Raw genomic sequence first — 22292 nt, forward strand, 5'->3', positions numbered from 1 at the left:
TCAGTCGTGTCCGACTCTTTGTGACCCCATGGACTATACAGTCCATGGAATTCTCCAGGCCAGAATACTGGAGTAGATAGCTGGTCCCTTCTCCAGGGGATCATCCCAACCCAGGGATCAAACCCAGGTCTCTTGCACTGAGGCGGATTCTTGAAAGGGGGCCATCACATGCTCTTAAAATACCCAAAAAATGAACAACAACAACAACAAAAAACAAGACTTTCAGGTCTTTCCTCTTTTTGCTGCCTCATGTTCCTCTTGATGCGCTGCTACCTTACCTTGATCTTACCATTGCCTTTCATCTTTAAAAAACACTTCACATGCTAAAAAACACCTCCATATCTGTGCTCTTATGTGACTTTCCAAACACAGTGGTTTCCCAGAAGACAGATAACATGTTTTCCATTTAGCTTAATCTATACAATGTGATGGACAAGATGCAAAAATGGATAGATGTCTTCAAGGAAGATCTTTAGTTATGAATCCAGGACAGGTAGCTGTTATACATGCAACTCAGAACTAAACATTAACAGAAAATGTAGGACAATTCCGCATGCCCCAGTGCCAGATTCTAAGAAGATTTCTACTTTACTCTTAAAACCGCAAGAATGATTCAAGCAAGCATTTGCCAATTAAGATGGCAAGTACAAATGTCTCCCTTGCCATAGATGGAGCTCAATGCCACTAGAATTTCAGCTTACTTTTTTTTTTCTTCTCCTTAATACAGTTGAGCCCCACAGATGAATAAGCAGATTATTTCAATTTCACAGAGCTGGACATCTCCAATTTCTAGGCTCATGTGGCCTTGACAATTGATGATACAACATGTAGCTGCAGACCATGCCACAGCCCATGCCCTCCGCCCAGGAACTGACACTTGTATGAGTGACCTGGACTTTCCTTCTTCCCCGCTGGTACATTCAGGCAAGTTCAGCTTTCCCAATAGCCCACGAGAAAATATTTTCATGCTGTTACCACATCAGGTATTCCAACCTCACCAGGATTTCAAAGGGAGAATAAAAAACCAGTTACCTTTCCCAAACACTTTGTTCCATATTAATGACCTAACTACTGCCCTGGTTTCAAAGAAGGAGGGGGACATCACCATTTGTCTGATTGTTCCATTCTGAATCCTGGGCAGACCAATCTGCTGCTCTTTCAACTCCTGGGGCAGTACAAAGAAACATCTGTTCCAGGAACAGTTGGACTCTCACCCCTCTGCATAAATCACTACTAGTAAAAGTTTTATGAGGTGGGTACTTTTTCCCCCTGCTTCTTCCTTTTGTAATTGACTGAAGCCCAAATGAACAAGATGAAATGGCCAGACATTTAGCCATATGTTGGCATCCACATGTGTACATTTGGGAGGCAAGAGAAGCTGTCAGCTGACGAAGGAACATTACAATCATCTGAAATGTAATTAACAATCCCACAGTCAATGAATCTTTGGAAGTTTCTAACAGATTAAATTACACCTCTCACTTACCTGTAGCAAATTGTCCATGGACCAGTTTCCGTATCTGTGAAACTTGAATCTAGTCAATTTACGGAGACTTCAAAGGGGTTTCAGGACGTTTCCATATTGCTAATCTACATAGCTTATCTCTGCTTTTCCAGTAACTCCTACATAAAAAAGAATAAAAGGATATAGTTAGGAATATATAATGCTCAGGAAATGCAGGTTAATCAATTAGATTATAGCACCCAGGCATGTGTGCTCAGTCAAGTCCTACTCTTTTCTGGACTCTATGGGCTGCAGCCCACCACGCTCCTCTCTCCATGGGATTTTTCAGACAAGAATACTGAAGTGGGTTGCCATTTCCTTCTCCAGGGCATTTTCCTGACCCAGGAATAGAACCTGTTTTCCTGTATCTCCTGCATTTCACGTAGAATCTTTACCACTGGGCCAGTGGGGAAGCTATACTTGAACATTTTTATTATTTGTTTAATAGAAAAGGATAGGAAGAAAACATTTCTCTTTTAAAAACAATATTTCATGTTAATATGGCTTTGTATCTACAGTTAGCACCTAGCAAAACACCAGGTGAGTGACGAAAGGTTAATAAAAGTTTATTGACTATACAGTTAATATAATAGATTTCATTAAAACTGTCTTGTTCCTGCATGTCTTGAGAAAGTGAAAGGGAATTTAACTTTGAGACGCTCCTATGGGCCTAGGGATTTGCTAGTTGAATATATATATACAGATACATACACATATATGTGTACATACGTGGAGAAGGAGATGGCAACCCACTCCAGTATTCTTGCCTGGAGAATTCCATGGACAGAGAAGCCTGGCAGGCTACAGTCCACGGGGTCTCAAAGAATCGGATATGACTAAGGAACTGACGTATATATATATAAATATACATACATACATATATATATATATATGTATATATACACACACACACATACACACATATAATCTTATTCCTGGAGAAGGAAATTGAACCCATTCCAGTATTCTTGCCTGGAGAATCTCATGGATAGAGGAGCCTGGTGGGCTGCAGTTTGTGGGGTCACAAGAGATGAACACAACTTAGTGACAAAACCACATAATCTTATTCCGTTAGTACAACCACCTTTCTAAGCATTTACTACCTATAGCTCTCTTTGGCAAGTTTTTATTAGCCTCATTCTTCAGATCATAAGTGAACAACTTACATGTCAGGGAGGTCAGTTTTTAAAACCAGATAAGCTGAAGAACAGTATGAAAAGGCAAAATGATAGGATACTGAAAGGGGAACTCACCAGGTCGGTAGGTGCCCAATATGCTACTGGAGATCAGTGGAGAAATAACTCCAGAAAGAATCAAGAGGTGGAGCCAAAGCAAAAACAATACCCAGTTGTGGATGTGACTGGTGACAGAAGCAAGGTCTGATGCTGTAAAGAGCAATATTGCATAGGAACCTGGAATGTCAGGTCCATGAATTAAGGCAAATTGGAAGTGGTCAAACAGGAGATGGCAAGAGTGAACGTCAACATTCTAGGAATCAGCAAACTAAAATGGACTGGAATGGGTGAATTTAACTCAGATGACCATTGTATCTACTACTCTGGGCAGGAATCCCTTTGAAATGGAGTAGCCATCATGGTCAACAAGAGTCCAAAATGCAGTACTTGGATGCAATCTCAAAAATGACAGAATGATCTCTGTTTGTTTCCAAGGCAAACCATTCAATATCACAGTAATCCAAGTCTATGCCCTAACCAGTAATGCTGAAGAAGCTGAAGTTGAACAGTTCTATGAAGACCTACAAGACCTTCTAGAACTAACACCCAAAAAAGATGTCCTTTTCATTATAGGTGACTGGAATGCAAAAGTAGAAAGTCAAGAAACACCTGGAGTAACAGGCAAATTTGGCCTTGGGGTACAGAATGAAGCAGGGCAAAGGCTAATAGAGTTCTGCTAAGAGAATGCACTGGTCATAGCAAACACCATCTTCCAACAACACAAGAGAAAACCCTATACATCGACATCACCAGATGGTCAACACTGAAATCAGACTGATTATATTCTTTGCAGCCAAAGATGGAGAAGCTCTAAACAGTCAGCACAAACAAGACCAGGAGCTAACTGTGGCTCAGGTCATGAACACATTGCCAAATTCAGACTTAAATTGAAGAAAGTAGAGAAAACCATTAGACCATTCAGGTATGACCTAAATCAAATCCCTTATGATTATACAGTGGAAGTGAGAAATAGATTTAAGGGACTAGATATGATAGACAGAGTGCCTGATGAACTATGTACGGAGGTTCATGACATTGTACAGGAGACAGGGATCCAGACCATCCCCATGGAAAAGAAATGCAAAAAAGCAAAATAGCTGTCTGAGGAGGCCTTACAATTAGCTGTGAAAAGAAGAGAAGTAAAAAGCAAAGGAGGAAAGGAAAGATATAAGCATCTGAATGCAGAGTTCCAAAGAATAGCAAGGAGAGATAAGAAAGCCTTCCTCAGTGATCAGTGCAAAGAAATAGAGGAAAACAACAGAATGGGAAAGACTAGAGATCTCTTCAAGAAAATTAGAGATACCAAGGGAACCAAGAGATACCAAAGATGGGCTCGATAAAGGACAGAAATGGCATGGACCTAACAGAAGCAGAAGATATTAAGAAGAGATGGCAAGAATACACAGAAGAACTGTACAAAAAAGATCTTCACAACCCAGAAAATCACGATGGTATGATCACTGACCTAGAGCCGGACATCCTGGAATGTGAAGTCAAGTGGGCCTTAGAAAGCATCACTACAAACAAAGCTAGTGGAGGTGATGGAATTCCAGTTGAGTTATTTCAAATCCTGAAAGATGATGCTGTGAAAGTGCTGCACTCAATATGCCAGCAAATGTGGAAAACTCAGCAGTGGCCAGAGGACTGGAAAAGGTCAGTTTTCAATCCAATCCCAAAGAAAAGCAATGCCAAAGAATGCTCAAACTACCACACAATTGCACTCATCTCATATGCTAGTAAAATAATGCTCAAAATTCTCCAAGCCAGGCTTCAGCAGTACATGAACTGTGAACTTCCAGATGTTCAAGCTGGTTTTGGAAAAGGCAGAAGAACCAGAGACCAAACTGCCAACATCCACTGGATCATTGAAAAAGCAAGAGAGTTCCAGAAAAACATCTATTTTGCTTTATTGACTATGCCAAAGCCTTTGACTGTGTGGATCACAATAAACTGTGGCAAATTCTGAAAGAGATGGGAATACCAGAGCACCTGACCTGCCTCTTGAGAAACCTATATGCAGGTCAGGAAGCAACAGTTAGAACTGGACATGGACCAAAGACTGGTTCCAAATAGGAAAAGGGGTACATCAAGACTGTATATTGTCACCCTGCTTATTTAACTTCTATGCAGAGTACATCATGAGAAACACTGGACTGGAAGAAACACAAGCTGGAATCAAGATTGACAGGAGAAATATCAATAACCTCAGATATGCAGATGATACCACCCTTATGGCAGAAAGTGAAGAGGAACTAAAAAGCCTCTTGATGAAAGTGAAAGAGGAGAGTGGAAAAGTTGGCTTAAAGCTCAACATTCAGAAATCAAAGATCATGGCATCCGGTCCCATCACTTCATGGGAAATAGATGGGGAAACAGTGGAAACAGTGTCAGACTTTATTTTTCTGGGCTCCAAAATCACTGCAGATGGTGACTGCAGCCATGAAATTAAAAGACTGTTACTCCTTGGAAGGAAAGTTATGACCAATCTAGAAAGCATATTGGAAAGCAGAGATATTACTTGGCCAACAAAGGTCCATCTAGTCAAGGCTATGTTTTTTCCAGTGGTCATGTATGGATGTGAGAGTTGGACTGTGAAGAAAGCTGAGCACCAAAGAATTGATGCTTTTGAACTGTGGTGTTGGAGAAGACTCTTGGGAGTCCCTTGGACTGCGAGGAGATCCAACCAGTCCATCCTTAAGGAGATCCGTCTTGGGTCTTCATTGGAGGGACTAATGCTGAAGCTGAAACTCCAATACTTTGGTCACCTCATGTGAAGTTTTGACTCATTGGAAGAGACTCTGATGCTGGGAGGGATTGGGGGCAGGAGGACAAGGGGACGACAGAGGATGAGATGGCTGGATGGCATCACCGACACGATGGACATGAGTTTGAGTGAACTCTGAGAGTTGGTGATGGACAGGGAGCCCTGGCGTGCTGTGATTCGTGGGGTCACAAAGAGTTGGATACAACTGAGCAACTGAACTGAACTGAAGCTGAATGAGTAGGACACAACTTAGTGACTGAGCATGCATGCATGCACGAAAGCTGAATCCATTAATCTTTTCTTATTCCAGTCTGGGAGAGGAACATAGAATATTGTTTTAATAATATTGAAATATTTTTTACACTGAATTTATCTTAAGACATGGCTTTCCTGATAGCTCAATTGGTAAAGAATCTGGCTGAAGTGTGGGAGACTTGGGTTAGGTCCCTGGGTTGGGAAGATCCCCTGGAGAAGGGAAAGGCTACTCACTCCAGTATTCTGGCCTAGAGAATTCCATGCTCTATGTTCCATGGGATCGCAAAAAGCAGGACACGACTGAGCAATCAGAACACATACATCTTAAGACAAAGAAAAATAGTGGCTTGGATATTGAACTATGGTGACTTCCAAGGAAAAATTGATACTAAATTCCATGTCATTGTATATCATAATAATGGTTATTTTCCCTAACCATATGATTTTTATTTCTCTCATCACAATTGTTCTGGCCTGAAAGTTCAAATGTCCATTTTGGATTCATGGGGCTCTTGTAACTAAATTCAACATAATCATTTCATGCACATCAAAACCATATAACTTCTTAAACTCTCTCTTATATTAACTGGTTTATAGTAAGAAACCATCAGCCATAGTGATCCCATTTTCCCAATCTAAAAGGAGTATTATGACAGCAACAAAGAGCCCTATGAACACCTTCCTGTTCTAGGAAATAGTCACAGAAAATCCTCTGCTCTCAGTATTGAGCAATCCTTACTTTTGTGAACCCCAAACTTCTTGTCTTTGCTCTTCAGTTAACCAAGAACTGTCAAATATACTAATTAGAACGTCTCCCAAATTTCCAAAAATCCTATCTTAATAGAATGCTTGCCAGTTAGATAGAGTCTCAGTATTTTCTCATTTTACCCCATAAAACTGACTCCCCTGTTCAACACTTTGAACTGTGGCTTGGACAGAAGTGACAGCACGAGAGTCTTCCTTCCACAAATATATGAATAAACAGCCATTGCTAAGTTTGACTCAAACTTGGATTTTCTACTGTCATTCTGGATTATTGTAAGAATTCCCATTAGGATAATACTGTATTTAATGCTAGAAAGAAATGTCTAAATTTATTAAGCAATTTTCAGATTCTTCTTAGCATATGTTAAAGAAACATAGTAGAACTAGTATTAAAAAAGAGGAAAAGGGCCATGAATTACATGAGGGGACAAATACCAAACCTAAGAATATTTTTTTTTCAAACCTAAGAATATTAATAGATTAAATTTTTGTTGCAGTTCTTATTCAATTTATTGAGTATTTATAAAAGAGACTATTTCACTGTTGCATATTTTAAAAGTAACCATTTATTGAAAATTTGCTATGTGCTAGGCACCAATTACATAATTTACATGATTATCTAATTGATTTACATGTGGAAATGTTAATGCTTCAGTGGAAATCTATATACATTTTCTACAGCACATTTTTCTGCTCATGTGATTTTGTGGAAGAATTCAACAGAATTCACAACTCTGCAAAATATAAATAGCTGTTAGCAATACAGAATAATTCTTCTCTGTAGTCAAATGTTATCATGTCTAGTAGATGTTCAACTGACTTCCCTCTTCACTGTGCAAGAAGACAGTTTTGCCTCCTTAGCACATTAATTTCAATATTCTTAATCCGTAAATGTATCTTTAGTTTGGATTTTTCTCTTAACTGGTTGTAACTTTCCTGGTTCTCTCACTGATTAATGAGTTATATAAAATCTTTTACACTTGAAAATTTCATATCTATATGATAGTCATGAATTTACCTTGTATTAAATGATCTTTTATCATTTTTTAATAACAATTCTGTGGGGGATAGATATTGTTAAGCACATTTTACAGCCAAGATGAGCCCCAGCCAGATTCCATGACTTACCTGAGAGCCACAAATTTTCCTTGGCCATTCCTGACTGTTAGGCACACTGCTGCATACTGGGTGTGCAAAGCTGAACAAGGCTGTTTCTATCTTCATGGTCAGAGAGGCCAGAATAAATCTGTATTGAGAGTAGCTTATGTGCAAGGTGCTTCCATAGATATCCAGGAACCAGAAACATTTGATAAAACCTCACTATCCAAAACTCACTACTTGATAAATGAAATACTGAACTTGAATAGACTCAAACAGTGTTACACCATTAACTAACTGAACTCATTCTATGAACTCTTAATAACTGAATTGAGGGATCAGGTGGATTTGTACAGGGAAAGATACTAAATTGCTAACTTTTAATCCTCAAAGTCACCTTGTGATGTACGCATTCTTCCCATTTTTACAGATAAGAAAAATGAGGCTCAGAGAAAATGATGTTAAAAAAAAATCACAGCATGTTAGAATAGAAAGAAATAGCAAGATCACAGTACAATGGCCTTATTTTATAGCTGGAAAAGCCAAGCTCAGGGAAACAGAGGGCTTCTATCAAATCTCTCACGCAGCAAGGGGCTGGGTCTGGCTCAATATCCACCCATTGCTTCTGCACTATCTGGCTCTAGTAACTAGGAGAATGAGCCACGTAGCCATTAAAATCAGGGAGAAAGGAAAGGTGAAATTTAACACCTGCTGAACAATGCAAAGAAATAGAGGAAAACAATAGAATGGGAAAGACTAAAGATCTCTTCAAGAAAATTAGAGATAACAGGGGAACATTTGATGCAAAGATGGGCACAATAAAGGACAGAAATGCTAGGGACCTTAGAGAAGCAGAAGATATTAAGAAGAGGTGGCTAGAATACAAAGAAGAATTATACAAAAAAGATCTTCATGACCCAGATAATCATGATGGTGTGATAACTAAATAGAGCCAGATATCCTGGAAGGTGAAATCAAGTGGGCCTTAGGAAGCATCACTATAAACAAAAATTAGTGGAGGTGATAGAATTCCAACTGAGCTATTTCAAATCCTAAAAGATGATGTGGTGAAAGTGCTGCACTCAATATGCCAGAAAATGTGGAAAACTCAGCACTGGCTATAGAACAGAAAACCTTTTCTCATTCCAATCCCAAAGAAGAGCAAGGCTACAGAATGTTCAAAGTACTGTACAATAGCACTTGTTTCACATAGTAGCAAAGAAATACACAAAATTCTCCAAGCTAGGCTTCAACAGTACCTGAAACAAAAACTCCCAGAAATCAGGCTGGATTTAGGGAAGGCAGAGGAACCAGAGATAGAACTGCCAACATCGGTTGGATCATAGAAAAAGCAAGAGAATTCCAGAAAAACATCTACTTCTGCTTCATTGAGTATGATAAAGCCTTTCTGCAGCAAACTGTGGAAAATTCTTCAAGAGATGGGAATATCAGACCACCTTACCTGCCTCCTGAGACACCTGTACGCAAGTTAAGAAGCAACAGAACTGGACATGGAACAACAGACTGGTTCCAAATCGGGAAAGGCAAGGCTGTATATTGTCACCCTGTTTATTTAACTTATATGCAGAGTACATCATGAGAAATGCTGGACTGAATGAAGCACAAGCTGGAATCAGATTTCTGGGAGAAATATCAATAATCTTAGGTATGCAGATGACACCATCCTTATGGCAGAAAGCAAATAGGAACTAAAGAGCTCTTGATGAAGGTGAAAGGAGAGTGAAAAGGCTTGCTTAAAGCTCAACACACGAAAAATGGAGATCATGGCATCTGGTCCCATCACTTCATGCCAAATAGATGGGGAAGCATTGGAAACAGTGACAGACTGTTTTCTTGGGCTCCAAAATCACTACAGATGGTGACTGCAGCCATGAAATTAAAAGACGCTTGCTCCTTGGAAGAAAAGCTATGATCAAACTAGACAGCATATTAAAAAGCAGAGACGTTACTTTGCCAACAAAGGTCCATTTAGTCAAAGCTATAGTTATCCAGAAGTCATGTATAGACATGAGAGTTTGGATGTGAGGGTTGAACCACAAAGAAGGCAGAGCACTGATGAATTGATGCTTTTGAACTGTGGTATTGGGGAAGGCTCTTGAGAGTCCCTTGGACTGGAAGGAGACCCAACCAGTTAACCTTAAAGGAAATCAACCCTGAATATTCATTGGAAGGACTGATGCAGAAGCTGAAGCTCCAATACTTTGGCCTGCTGATGTGAAGAGCTGACTCATTAGAAAAGATCCCGATGCAGGAAAAGATTGAAGGCAGGAGGAGAAGGGGATGACAGAGAACGAGATGATTGGATGGCATCACCAACTCAATGGATATGAGTTTGAACGTGCTCTGGGAGATGGTGAAGACAAGGAAGCCTGGTGTGCTTCAGTCCATGGGGCCACAAAGAGTGGGACTCAACTGAACAACAATAAGACTACCAGGGAGTCTCAGCATCTCTTTTCCACCTTACTGCCTCATAATTTATCCAATTATTCTGAGGTTTTCTGTCTCAGTTCACTTCCCTTTCTATTGATACTTCAATCTTATCATTTTATATACTTATTGATCTTTAAAATTATTATTTTATATATTAGTTAATCTCCTATGTAAGAATCAGTTCAGTTCAGTCGCTCAGTTGTGTCCTACTCTTTGCGACCCCATGAATCGCAGCACGCCAGGCCTCCCTGTCCATCACCAACTCCCGGAGTTTACAGAAACTCATGTCCATTGAGTCGGTGATGCCATCCAGCCATCTTATCCTCCGTCCCCTTCTCCTCCTGCCCCCAATCCCTCCCAGCATCAGAGTCTTTTCCAATGAGTCAACTCTTCGCATGAGGTAGCCAAAGTATTGGAATTTCAGCTTTAGCATCAGTCCTTCCAATGAACACCCAGGACTGATCTCCTTTAGAATGGACCAGTTGCCAAGCACTAATTTCAATATTTCAAAAGAGACAGTGATAAATATCATCTACTATAAATAAGAGCTATCTAAAAGATCAAGTGTCTTTGTGGCTTGGTTTAAATCAACTCAGATGAAACCATGTTTTCTATTCTCAATCTGGAATGACAATAGAAATATACAGTGGATTGCTTAATAATAGCATGAAAAACACACTAAGTGCCATTACATCCATGAACTCTGTTCAGTAGAAAAAAATTCAAATTATGGGGTTCAAAAATGCTGGAGGAACCTTTGGTGGTGAAAGTTTTGGGAATCACGTGTCTACGTTCTACCGCTGCCCAGGAATTTTGAAGATCTCTGCAGACATCCACTGTCATGGACAACTTTGCTCTGAAGTTGTCTTTTGCTCACAAATCCAGGTACAATTTCCTACTTATATAGGAAATTGTTCCTGTCAGTACCAACAGGAGGACAGCATTGATTTCTTATCATCCCCATCTGCAGAGTGTGGCTGGAAATTTGGGCAGATCTCAGAACCTTCAGAATCTACTGTACATTAAACTACCTTGTATCTGCTTATAATACCACATTCTAGAAACTTTGGGGATCACATTTTCATGGCTGCTAAACAATAAAATCAAGCTAAATTCATAGTTTTCTTTCTTTCTTTTCCCTCTTTTTCCCACCTCATCCCTACCCTTCTTGTCTTCCTCTCCTCTCCCTTTCCTCTTTTCCCACTTTTCTCCTCTCCCTTTCTTGATTTTCTTATTCTCCACTGGGAAATATATTTTGATGAGGTCATAGTTATCTAATGAATAGGTTTATACTATATCACTTCTCAATAAGCAGAAGAGAGAAAGCCTACCAGTTATTAGCATCCCTTAAAAAGTGAGAGGACCGTATCACACGAGCTGTCATGGGTCACTGTTAGTTACGAAAAATGCAATACACTTGTCCTAGGATGATGAATTTTCTTTATTTTCAGCCATTCACAGCACACCTGTTAGTTGGTCTGATTTTGTTTCAGGTTTTCACACCCTCCAGAGACGTTCCCTTAGGAAATTTACAACCTTCAGTTCCTTTCCAAGGCATCACAATTCTAATAGAGCTGTGTTCTATGTAAACCTATGCTAATTTCCATCATTATGCAGATGTCCAAGTCTATTGCAGGTTTCCACCTAAAAGTGTTATTTCCCTCTAGAGTCAAAGGTACTTGGATGAGCTGTTGATCCCTTTGCTAAAGTACAATCCGTATATCATGAGGCCACCAAATTTGTTGAACTTCAGCCAGGAAAACAGGATCTCCCCTAGAGACCTTGGTGAATTGACCGATGTTGAATTGCAGCTTTTATTTAAAAGGAGTTGATGAAGAAACATTCTAAAGTAACTTAACTTTTTGATTAATCATAATCTCCCACCATTACGCATTTTAAATGTTTCAGCTTTTGCTTTCATTTAACAAGCTCTATTTAGCTGCCTCTGAGTGTCAGAGAAACAGTGTTTTTTAAAAAAAAGGTATTTATGTGTGTGGTCCCATTTAATTCTCAAGACAATTTAAAAGTCTCTACATAGAATGCATAATTTCAAACATTAAGAAGCTAATGTTTAGTAAAGTTACAAGGTACAGGCAAGAGCACACAGTTACGTCTTTAACAAGGGTTAAAATACAGACTTTCCATCAGTCTCCATGTTCTTTTCCACTTACACCATAAATGTTTTCACTTTAAAAATGGTTAGTTTAATGATAGCTCCAAGTTGGAATTCCCTCTTATAAATATCTCTAAGCATTTAAAGTGAATATGCTCTAAACGAAGATGCTTCAAAGAGAATAATGTTCCATCTAAAGGAAATAAGTGTTGGTCACTCAGTTGTATCTGACTTTCTGTGACCCCATGGACTGTAACCTACCAGCCTCCTCTGTCCAGGGAATTCTCCAGGCAAGAATATCTGAGTGGGTTGCCATACCATTTAGCCTTGTAACCAAATTATATCTGTAATATTAATACAGTTGGATTAAGGGGAAGTTGCACAATGAAAACATTTTCAATGTTAAAGTCAGATTTTTATAATGGGAATAGGGTGCAAATTAATATTTGCTTAGATGCTGTCAATCACTGTCATCTTTCCATGTCTGAATCAAAGCTAGTTAGTTGCTCAGTCGTGTCTGACTCTTTTCGACTCCATGGACTGTAGCCTGCCAAGCTCCTCCATCCATGGAATTCTCCAGGCAAGAATACTGGAGTGGGTAGCCATTCCCTTTCTCCGGGGGATCTTCCTGACCCAGGAACTGAACCCAGGTGTCCCGCATAACTGGCAGATTCTGAGCCACTAGACGGAAATGAAAATATCTACTATAGCAATAAACAAGAAATGTCACTGCCATCAGCAAGTTCTGGCCTCCAGTTGTGAATAAGGGCTCCCAAAACTGCAATCTAGAGGATGAACCATCCCCCATGATGATTGCTGAAGAGCTGGGAGAGTGCAAGCGGCAGCCATTGGCCACTCCTTAGGTGAACAAGGAAACGGGTTGGCCTGAGACAGTGTATGAAAGGAATGAATTCAGTGAGCCCAGAGGCTTGCATCTTCCCATGCATAGTATGCTAAATTCCTTAACTTTAAACCTGATATTTGATGTTCAGACAGACTGTTCCCTTTGTTGTAATTTGTATAAGACCTGACTTCCCCTAGCCTCCTTGGAGCAGTCATCTCCGAACTACTGAGAATCTTGGTCTCCAGTTTAAACATTTCCACTAAATGTTTCATGTTGTGACTATACTTCTTAGTTGACACTAGTATTTCTGGGGGAAAAAGAAAAAAAAAAAATATATATATATATATATATGCCTCAAAATAAATGAATTTATCTGGTAGCTAACAGTAGGCCAGGAAAATATCCACACTTCTTTACATGTATGAGCTCACAGGGCTTCCCTAGTAGCTCAGTGGGTAAAGGATCCACCTGCAATTCAGGAGACCTGGGTTCGATCCAGGAATATGCCCTGGAGAAGGAAATGGCAACCCACTTCAGTATTCTTGCCTGGGAAATCCCATGGACAGAGGAGCCTGGTGGGCTACAGTCTCACAGGATCACAAGAATAGGACACGACTTAGTAACTAAACCACTTCACATAAAAGGGAGGGCAACGTTTTGGAGTTCTAAGGTGCGCTGATGTGGCTTTAGACCTCTAATACAGAGTTTAGAACAATTACCGTCAAACCCTGCCCACCATCCTTCTTTGATATGTGAAATAAAAAGAGTGGAATTCACATTGTGTGTTACTTTCTGCTGTACAATAAAGGGAACCAGCTATATGTATATGTACATATATACATATGTGTGGGTGGGCCTCCCACCCACCCACCCACCCACCCCCCCATCCCATCCACTTAGGTCATTGCAGAGCAGTGAGCGGAGTGTCCTGCACTGTGCAGAAGGTTCCTGCTGTTGCTGTGAAACGAGGTGGAGGTGGGGAGAGGAATTTGTTCCAGTGAAAAGGGAAAAAAGAGGAATGGGTTGCAGTGAAAAGGAGAAAAAAAGAGGAATGAGTTTTTTTCTCTCCCTTTCCTGAAAACAAGATGAATATATAGTGAGCAGGCCTGAACATTCCTAAGTGGTTTTTTTTTTTTTTTTTCACTTTAACTGCTCCTAACTCAGTGTGTCTGTGACTAAGTTTGCTTTTCTGCCCCCTAATTCTGCAGGAGCTACATTTCACAGCTACTGTCCTTTGCTTACCCTTACGACACTTCCTTCCCCTTGTAGGTACATATCAGAAGGAAGGCTGCAGAGACACAGAGCTGCCAGACTCAATTACTGGCTTATTGACACCAGCCTATGGCTGTTTTTGAAACTATCCTAACACCTTTGTTCCTCATCACCAACCCCTTACTGGGAACCCTCGTGTTATGTAAGCCCCTAGACTCCCTAGCAACGGGGGCACAGTTCTTGAGGCTAGAGCCTTCTGTGTTCCCCTCGCCACAAGGTGAGAATTAAAGTCACCTGTCTATTTCCTCCAAACTCTGTCTCCATGATTTTTTATTTGGCTTCGGTGGGCAGAGAAAGCCACGATTTTGGTCAACAACACTACTAGCTATCCTTTCTACACATGAAAGTACACATATGTCAATTCCAGTCTCCCAGTTCACCCCTCCATGGCCACATATGTGTTCCCTATGTCTGCATCTCTGTTCTGTCCTGCAACAGTTCATCTGTACCATTTTCTAGGTTCCATATATACGTGTTAATACATGATATTTATTTTTCTCTTTTTGACTTACTCTGTATGATAGACTCTAAAGCATCTATACCCCAATTTAAAAAGTTGGAGTTGCATATCTGCCAGTTCCTAGCCATTTCCATACTGCCCTACCCCTAACTATGTTTTCTGATTTTCTGAAATTTTTTTTTTGCCTATTTCTTTTTGCCACTGAACAATCATGGAATTAAACTTTTTTTTCCTCTTATTAAAAAAAAAAACTGCATTTATTGTGGCATCATATGGTTAAATATTGGGACCCATCAATAGTAAGAATCTTCTCATCTCCTCTTTGTTCGGCTGGAGATCTGTCTTAGGGATTCTCTCTAACAAAGGCCCAATTCTCTGTGTCCAGCTGTGTATTTTGCCCCATGATGCTATCAACCCGCAGAGTAAAATACAGAGCAATTTTTAACGGAAGTGGGGATACAGCGATTCTCGCCTGATTCTTAGACTTCCAGAAGATGCTGACACTCTTCTCAGGTTTCAAGACCTGATGTAAATACATACTATTAATATAATCTTTTGCATATCTGACCATGCCCCTTTCAAAATTGACAGATGCTGTGTGCCCACTTACTGTAATTATTCCCAAAGTGTATATTTTTACCACTTAATTGTAAACACTGTTTATAATGGAAGCCAAAGAAGAGATACTGATGCTAAAGACAGAATCTTCGCAAATTATATCCCAAGAAATAATAAATTTAATAAAGAATCATGAGACCCAAAGTGCTAACGATCAGGAAGAGAGAATGTATCATTTTCTAACATTGCCTTATTGAATATAAATGAATGAAGGTTTCCTTTATTATATTTGTGTCATTGGGCACTCCAAATCGCAAATAGGACTTTTGACATAAACATACAGTCAAGAACTGAGTTATTATATTTATAATGACAATATCCTATCTGGTATCTTCAATCAAAAACATGATGACTAATCTCAATTCATATAACTCAATAACAAATGTGTTAATATATTGATTTCAAAAAAGAGACTGATGCCAGTGTATATCTTTCTTTCATTCATTCCTATATTCTATTTTTTAATGTTTTGAAACAAACTTTAAGTTTAAATATGCTTATGAACTCTAGTTAGCTGTTCAAGTCCCATCTGCCTAGGAAAACATCAAAATAAGATGTGCAGAGCATACAATCACCTTGCATCCAACAACTGTTTCAGCCAGGTTTTCAGGATAAGGTTGACTTCATGGAAAATCATGACTATTTTTTCATTCATTCATTCTTAGGGAAGCAAATACTTAACAATTATCTGACCTCATTATAAAGTTATAAGGTCTCAGTTCAAATCCAGTGGCAATCGCTTATGTCATTACCATTACATTGTTACTTTCTGAGTTGTTTCCTTATCTTCCAAAGGATATGTCCACTAAAAAATATAGTCACGACCTGAAAGTAGATAGTTATTTAATTCGGTGGGAATGTTTAGGACTATGAGCCCGGGAGACAGTAACTCAGTAACTCTGTGAAAACTGCTCCAAGGAGGCAGGAGGGGAAGTTAGGCTACATACAGTTTTGCAACAAAGGGAGCAGACAGTCTGAAGCTCAAAAGTAGGCATCAAGTTAAGGAATTTAGCATTCTATGTATGGGAAGATGGAAGCCTCTGGGCTCACTGAATTCATTCCTTAATATGCACCTCTGCTATCTGGCACTAATCCTGTTTCCTTGTTCCCCTTGCTTCTTGCATTCCCCCAGTTCCTCAGCAATTACCTTGGGAGGTGGCAGCATCCACTGGATCACAGTTTTCAGTTCAGTTCAGTCACTCAATTGTGTCGGACTCTGCGACCGCATGGACTGCAGCACGCCAGGCATCCCTGTCCATCAGCAAATCCTGGAGCTTGCTCAAACTTATGTCCATTGAATCAGTGATGCCATCCAACCATCTCATTCTCTGTCATCCCCTTCTCCTCCCACCTTCAATCATTCCCAGAATCGGGGTCTTTTCCATGGAGTCAGTTCTTCACATCAGGTGGCCAAAGGATTGGAGTTTCAGCTTCAGTATCAGTCCTTCCAGTGAATATTCAGGACTGATTTCCTTTAGGGTTGACTGGTTTGATCTCCTTGCAGTCCAAGGGACTCTCAAGAGTCTTCTCCAACACCACAGTTCAAAAGTTGGATCACAGATCAAAAGTTGGATCACAGTTTTAGGAGCTCTCATTCACATTTAGAGACCAGAAATTGCTGATGGTGGTGACATTAATTGTTTATTGATATGGCAGGAGATATTTTCATTTCACAGATATAATAATGATATTTTCCTAAACATCTTATTTAAAATTAAATTAGATAACCTATGGAAAACAAAAAGCATGACTTTTGGTATGAGATAGCTCTGATACTTCTCTACATATCTGAATAGAAACTGACAAGTCTCTAACAGAAAGGGAACTACAAAGCCTGGAGTTATACAACTGTAAGGTATACCAGTCCTAAATTTGAATGTATCGAATAACAATAATGGGCTTCCCTGGTACCTCAGATGGTAAAGCATCTACCTACAATGCAGGAGACCTGGGTTCAATCCCTGGAGATCCCCTGGAGAAGGAAATAGAAACCCACTTCAGTATTCTTGCCTGGAGAATTCCATGGACCAAGGAGCCTGGTAGGCTACAGTCCATGGGGTTGCAAAGAGTCAGACACGACTGAGAGACTTCACTCAATAACAATGACACAGTCCCAAAACATACAAAGCTAAAGATGACAGAACTAAAAGAGAAATAGGCAATCTCATAATCATGGTTTCCCTGGTGGCTCAGATAGTAAAGAATCCACCTGCAATTCAGGTAAATAGGTTCTATCCCTGGGTCAGGAAGATTCCCTGGAGAAGGGAATGTCAACCCACTCCAGTATCCTTGCCTGGAGAATTCCATGGACTGAGGAGCCTGGTGGGCCCATCGTCCATGGATCCACAGAGTCTCAATGAGTCAGACAAGACTGAGCGACTAAAGCAACTAACCTTAGCACAATCATAGCAGAAGACTTTAACATACCTCACTAAATCACTTAAGCAACATATCATGACAATAAAACAAATGAAGAAACATAGGAATAGTAACTATACAAGAGCCATAAGGATTCTCAGCAAAAGCAAAACTACTTCCAATCCTGTTGATTTTGTCTGATCAAAATGTCAAGTTTATAAAAGACTTGAACCCAAAGAATGAACTTAACCTAATTGACATATATAGAACATTGATCAACTTAATTATTTATCTAAAATATGAAAAATATACTTTATATTATAAAATATTTGGAAATGAATGACAGTGAGTACAGTATACTTTTCATATTTAATGGATGCAATGATAAAATATATTTAGGAGATTAGGGTATAAGTGAATGAATGTAGACTCCTGAAACCTCCCCATTTTTATTCTTGGAAAAAACTAAATTTGTTGATTTCTGCAAAGTTTCTATGGGTCTTCCTCAATGGCTCAGTGGGTAAAAAATCGACCTGCAATTCAGAAGATGCAAGAGAGGCAGTTCAATCCCTGGGTTGGAAAGATCCCCTGGAGGAGGAAATGGCAACTCACTTCAGTATTTTTGCTTGGAGAATTACACGGACAGAGGAGCCCAGTGGGCTACAGTCCATAAGGTCACAAAGAGTCAGATAGGACCAAGCGACCAAGCGACATACACACACATATGCAAAGTTTCTATAAAGTAAAGAAGCCATGGGCTGAAAAGAACCCAGAGATCTGGGATCACTGTCTTTTATGTTATTGAGAGTGAGAGTTAGAGACACTAAAGAAAAATCTGCTACCCATAGGTAGAGAATTCCACTTTCTTTTTCAGATTGTGTTAGGTACATTTTCAGTGCAAGTTAGCTATGATTCTTTGTGAGAGTCTCAATAGCTCTCCAAATCCAGACAAGGATAGTTTGAGAAAACTGAAATAAGCCAGACACAGAATGACAAATACTGTGTGATCTCACTTATACATGGAGTCTAAAATAGGAAAACTCATGGAAACACAGGATAAAATGGTGGCTGCTAAGGGCCTAGGGGTGGGGAAAATGAGGAGATGTTGGGCAAAGGGTACACATTTCAAAACACAGGATGAATAAATCCTGGAGATCTAAGGTACAGCATGATGCCTATAGTTAAAAACACTGTATTGTATTCTTGAAATGTGCTAAGAAAGCAGATTCTAAGTGTTCTCATGACAAAAAGAGAGAGAGAAGGAAGGAAGGAAGAAAAGAAAAGAAAAGATGGATGTTATTTAGTTCATTATAATGATCAGTTCATAATATGCATGTACATCAAAATATCAAGTTGTACATCTTAAAATAAAATGTATACAACTTTTATTTGTCAATTTTATTTCAATTAAAAAAAAAAACTACATGCTGTGGGGAACTGAGAAGAAAACAGAAAATATAAGGAAATAGAAACTTATTTAAACCACTTCTGAGATTGCAAATTTTTAAAAGTCTTTAAAGAGCAAGTTAGCAATATAAAGAACTTGAAGATGCTCATTTTCCATAATAGTTCTGTTACTAGGTGTATAGCCTAATAACAGCCTTCCCTGGGTGGCTCAAAGGGTGAAGAATCTGCTTGCAGTGGAGGAGACCTGAGTTCAGTCCATGAGTCAGGAAGATCCCCTGGTGAAGGGAATGGTGACCCAATCCAGTATTCTTGCCTGGAGAATTCCATGGACAGAAGAGCCTGGTGGGCTATGGTCCTTTGATGTGTGTGCTATGCTTAGTCACTCAGTTGTGTTCAACTCTTTGCAACCACATAGACTGCAGCCCACCAGGCTCCTCTGTCTATGGGGATTCTCCAGGCAAGAATACTGGAGTGGGTTGCTATGCCCTCCTCCAGGGGATCTTATCAACCCAGGTATCGAATCCAGCCCTCCCACATTGCAGGCAGATTCTTTACCATCTGGGCCACTAGGGAAGCCCATGGGCTACGGTCCACGGATCACAAAGAGTCAGATATAACTGAGCAGCTAACACACTAGCCTATGCCATCATTTTTCAAATTGTTGATTACAACTCATCAAGAGATTGCCAATTCAATTTAGTAGATCTCTGTGTGTGTACATGCCTGGTAAGTTGCTTCAGTCATGTCCTACTCTTTGTGACCCCATGGACTGTTAGCCCACCAGGCTCCTCTGTCCATGGGATTCTCCAGGTAAGAATACTGCAGTGGGTTGTCATGCTCTCCTCCAGGGGATCTTCCCAACTCAGGAATCGGACCCGCATCTCCTACAGCTTATGTATTCTTTACCACTGAGCCACTGGGGAAGTCTTAGTGGGTCCCTATCCACTTTAATTTACCCACAACATAATAGAAGACAAAACAACAGCACAAATTTTATTCATATTTTCATATGTATGTGTGTGTACATGTGTATGAGAATGTAGAAAAGGTAAAGGTAAGAATCTTTCCATATGTAGGTATGCATGCATATAGGCAGGTCCTGAGTCACAAAATAAAATGCATTTGTTTATGTGGGATTATAGTACAGAAAGTTGAAATACAATTTTCCTGGAGAAACACTCCCATGTAGGCACATGGATATGACATGTAAATGTTTACAGAGATGCTTACTGAATCATTTGCTATAGTCATGGGTAATGGTAAATAATTAGATGTCCTTAAATTAAAGATTGGTAGAGAATTATTATTAGACTTGACCACATGCTACCAGTTAATAATCCAAATAAATGCACTAGTTTCTTATGAACCACATTATAATACTGAACACAAACAGCAAGTTGAAAAAGTATGTGTATAAAATTTATGAAATGAAACATAAGATAAATAATATCACATAACTTTATAGATAGATGTACAGGGTGTGCATCTATAAAAAAAATTGTATACATGGTGAGAATACAAAGGGCTTCCCAAGTGGCTCAGTGGTAAAAAAAATTTGCCTGCAATGCAGGACACACGGGAGATGTGAGTTTGACCCCCAGGTCTAGAAGACCGCCTGGAGGAGAAAATGGCAACCCCGTCCAGTATGCTTGCCTGGGAAATCCCATGGACAGAGAAGCCTGGTGGGTCAATGGGGTCACGATGAGTTGGACAGAATTGAGAGACTGAGCACACACCCACACATGCAGGATACAAAATGGATACAAAAGTGCTCCAGGTAGTAGTCACGTCTAGCTTGGTTATCTTTATCCAGTAAGGACAGCGGGTCATGGTTGGGATAATTAGGAATCAGCTATAATACAAAATTATATTTCTTTCCAAAAAGGAATATAAGGAATATAAGGCAATATTATATTGGCATACCTGAGTGTTTGCAATGTCTCACAAATAATTTTTTAAATGAAATTAGATGAACTAGGTTTAGAAACTGTTACTGGAGCAAGAGGAGAATTATAACTAGTTATAATTATGACATCTGTATTTAAATACACTAATAATGCAATAGAGAAACTGATACATCCCCAAGAACATCCAACATATGCCCATGTTATGATTGTTGTGTCAAGATGGAATAACTTTTAATTTAACAGAAAAAAAGACAGTGGAAAGAACTTCCCAACTGCAGAATTAGGAGACTTGAGAGATTTAAAGGCAGATGGAAATTGACTAAATTTCAGACTTACATGTGTTATCTTAGCCAGGGGTCAGTTAAAATAACCAGCTTCTTCCTGAAGTGCCTCCACATATCTGTGAAATGTTAACTCCAAAAATATTTAAGTAGCTATAAAAATGCTAAAAATGGGAAAACACCTTCAACTCACATTGTCATCCATGGTTTTGCCAAATACTTAATTTTCCTTTAGGCTGAAATGTTTACCAGATGAATGATTCCAATCACAAATGCAGACTATTTAGAATGTGGTTGCACTCTCCACAAAAATCCGACTTAACAGAAAGTAGTATTTTTCAAACCACTGCCATATGTTAGGGCCAAAGGCTGTTTGTAAATTAACTGTTTCGTATTTTTACAGAAGCACTTTACCTACATGTAAAAGGAAAATGAGCAAACTCATAAATTAGTGCTTTCATGTTCCACAAAGAGCTCAATGCAAAATACACATTTATTATATCAGCAGAGAGATTTTGTCTTTACTTTTGTTTGCTATTAAAAGACCACCCACACTTATAAGAAAATCCATAGTGCACCAATTTGTTATATAAACTCATTTGATCAGTTGAGCTCCTTGGAACTTAGCTACCTGTGGAGGAGAAGCTCTGAGGTGATCCCTGGTATATCAGATTTTTATGTAATTCTTTTCCCTTGAGTGCGGGAAGAAACTGAGACTTGCTTTTAGTCAACCAAATATGACAGAAGTGATGGAGCAGTCACTGTGATTACATTCCGTTACAAAAGAACGTATCTTAGGAGGATGTGCCAAGAGACATTCTTGGATTTAAAGGCATGGCTGCCATGGTGTAAGATGGTCTGTAAGGGCATCTCTAAGAAGGTATAGGAAAGGACTGTAGTGCCCTTTAAGAGCAGTGGGCCACTCTCAGCTAAGCAAGTAATAAGCAGGGACCTCAGTCC

The 22292-nt window shown here is 39.5% G+C and overlaps 1 protein-coding gene across 4 annotated transcripts in view; it reads right to left on the reverse strand.

Moving 5' to 3' along the window:
• Positions 1-22292, reverse strand: part of LRRC4C (leucine rich repeat containing 4C) — a 1421025-nt gene that overhangs the window by 569707 nt on the left and 829026 nt on the right. For all 4 annotated transcript variants that reach the window (XM_070804074.1, XM_070804072.1, XM_070804071.1 and 1 more), the window contains exon 4: positions 1487-1623. The gene's annotated coding sequence lies outside the window, so the exon portion shown is untranslated. The remainder of the gene's footprint in view (positions 1-1486; positions 1624-22292) is intronic.

Source organism: Bos indicus, chromosome 15 (genome assembly GCF_029378745.1).
Source record: "Bos indicus isolate NIAB-ARS_2022 breed Sahiwal x Tharparkar chromosome 15, NIAB-ARS_B.indTharparkar_mat_pri_1.0, whole genome shotgun sequence".
Classification (NCBI taxonomy): domain Eukaryota; kingdom Metazoa; phylum Chordata; class Mammalia; order Artiodactyla; family Bovidae; genus Bos; species Bos indicus.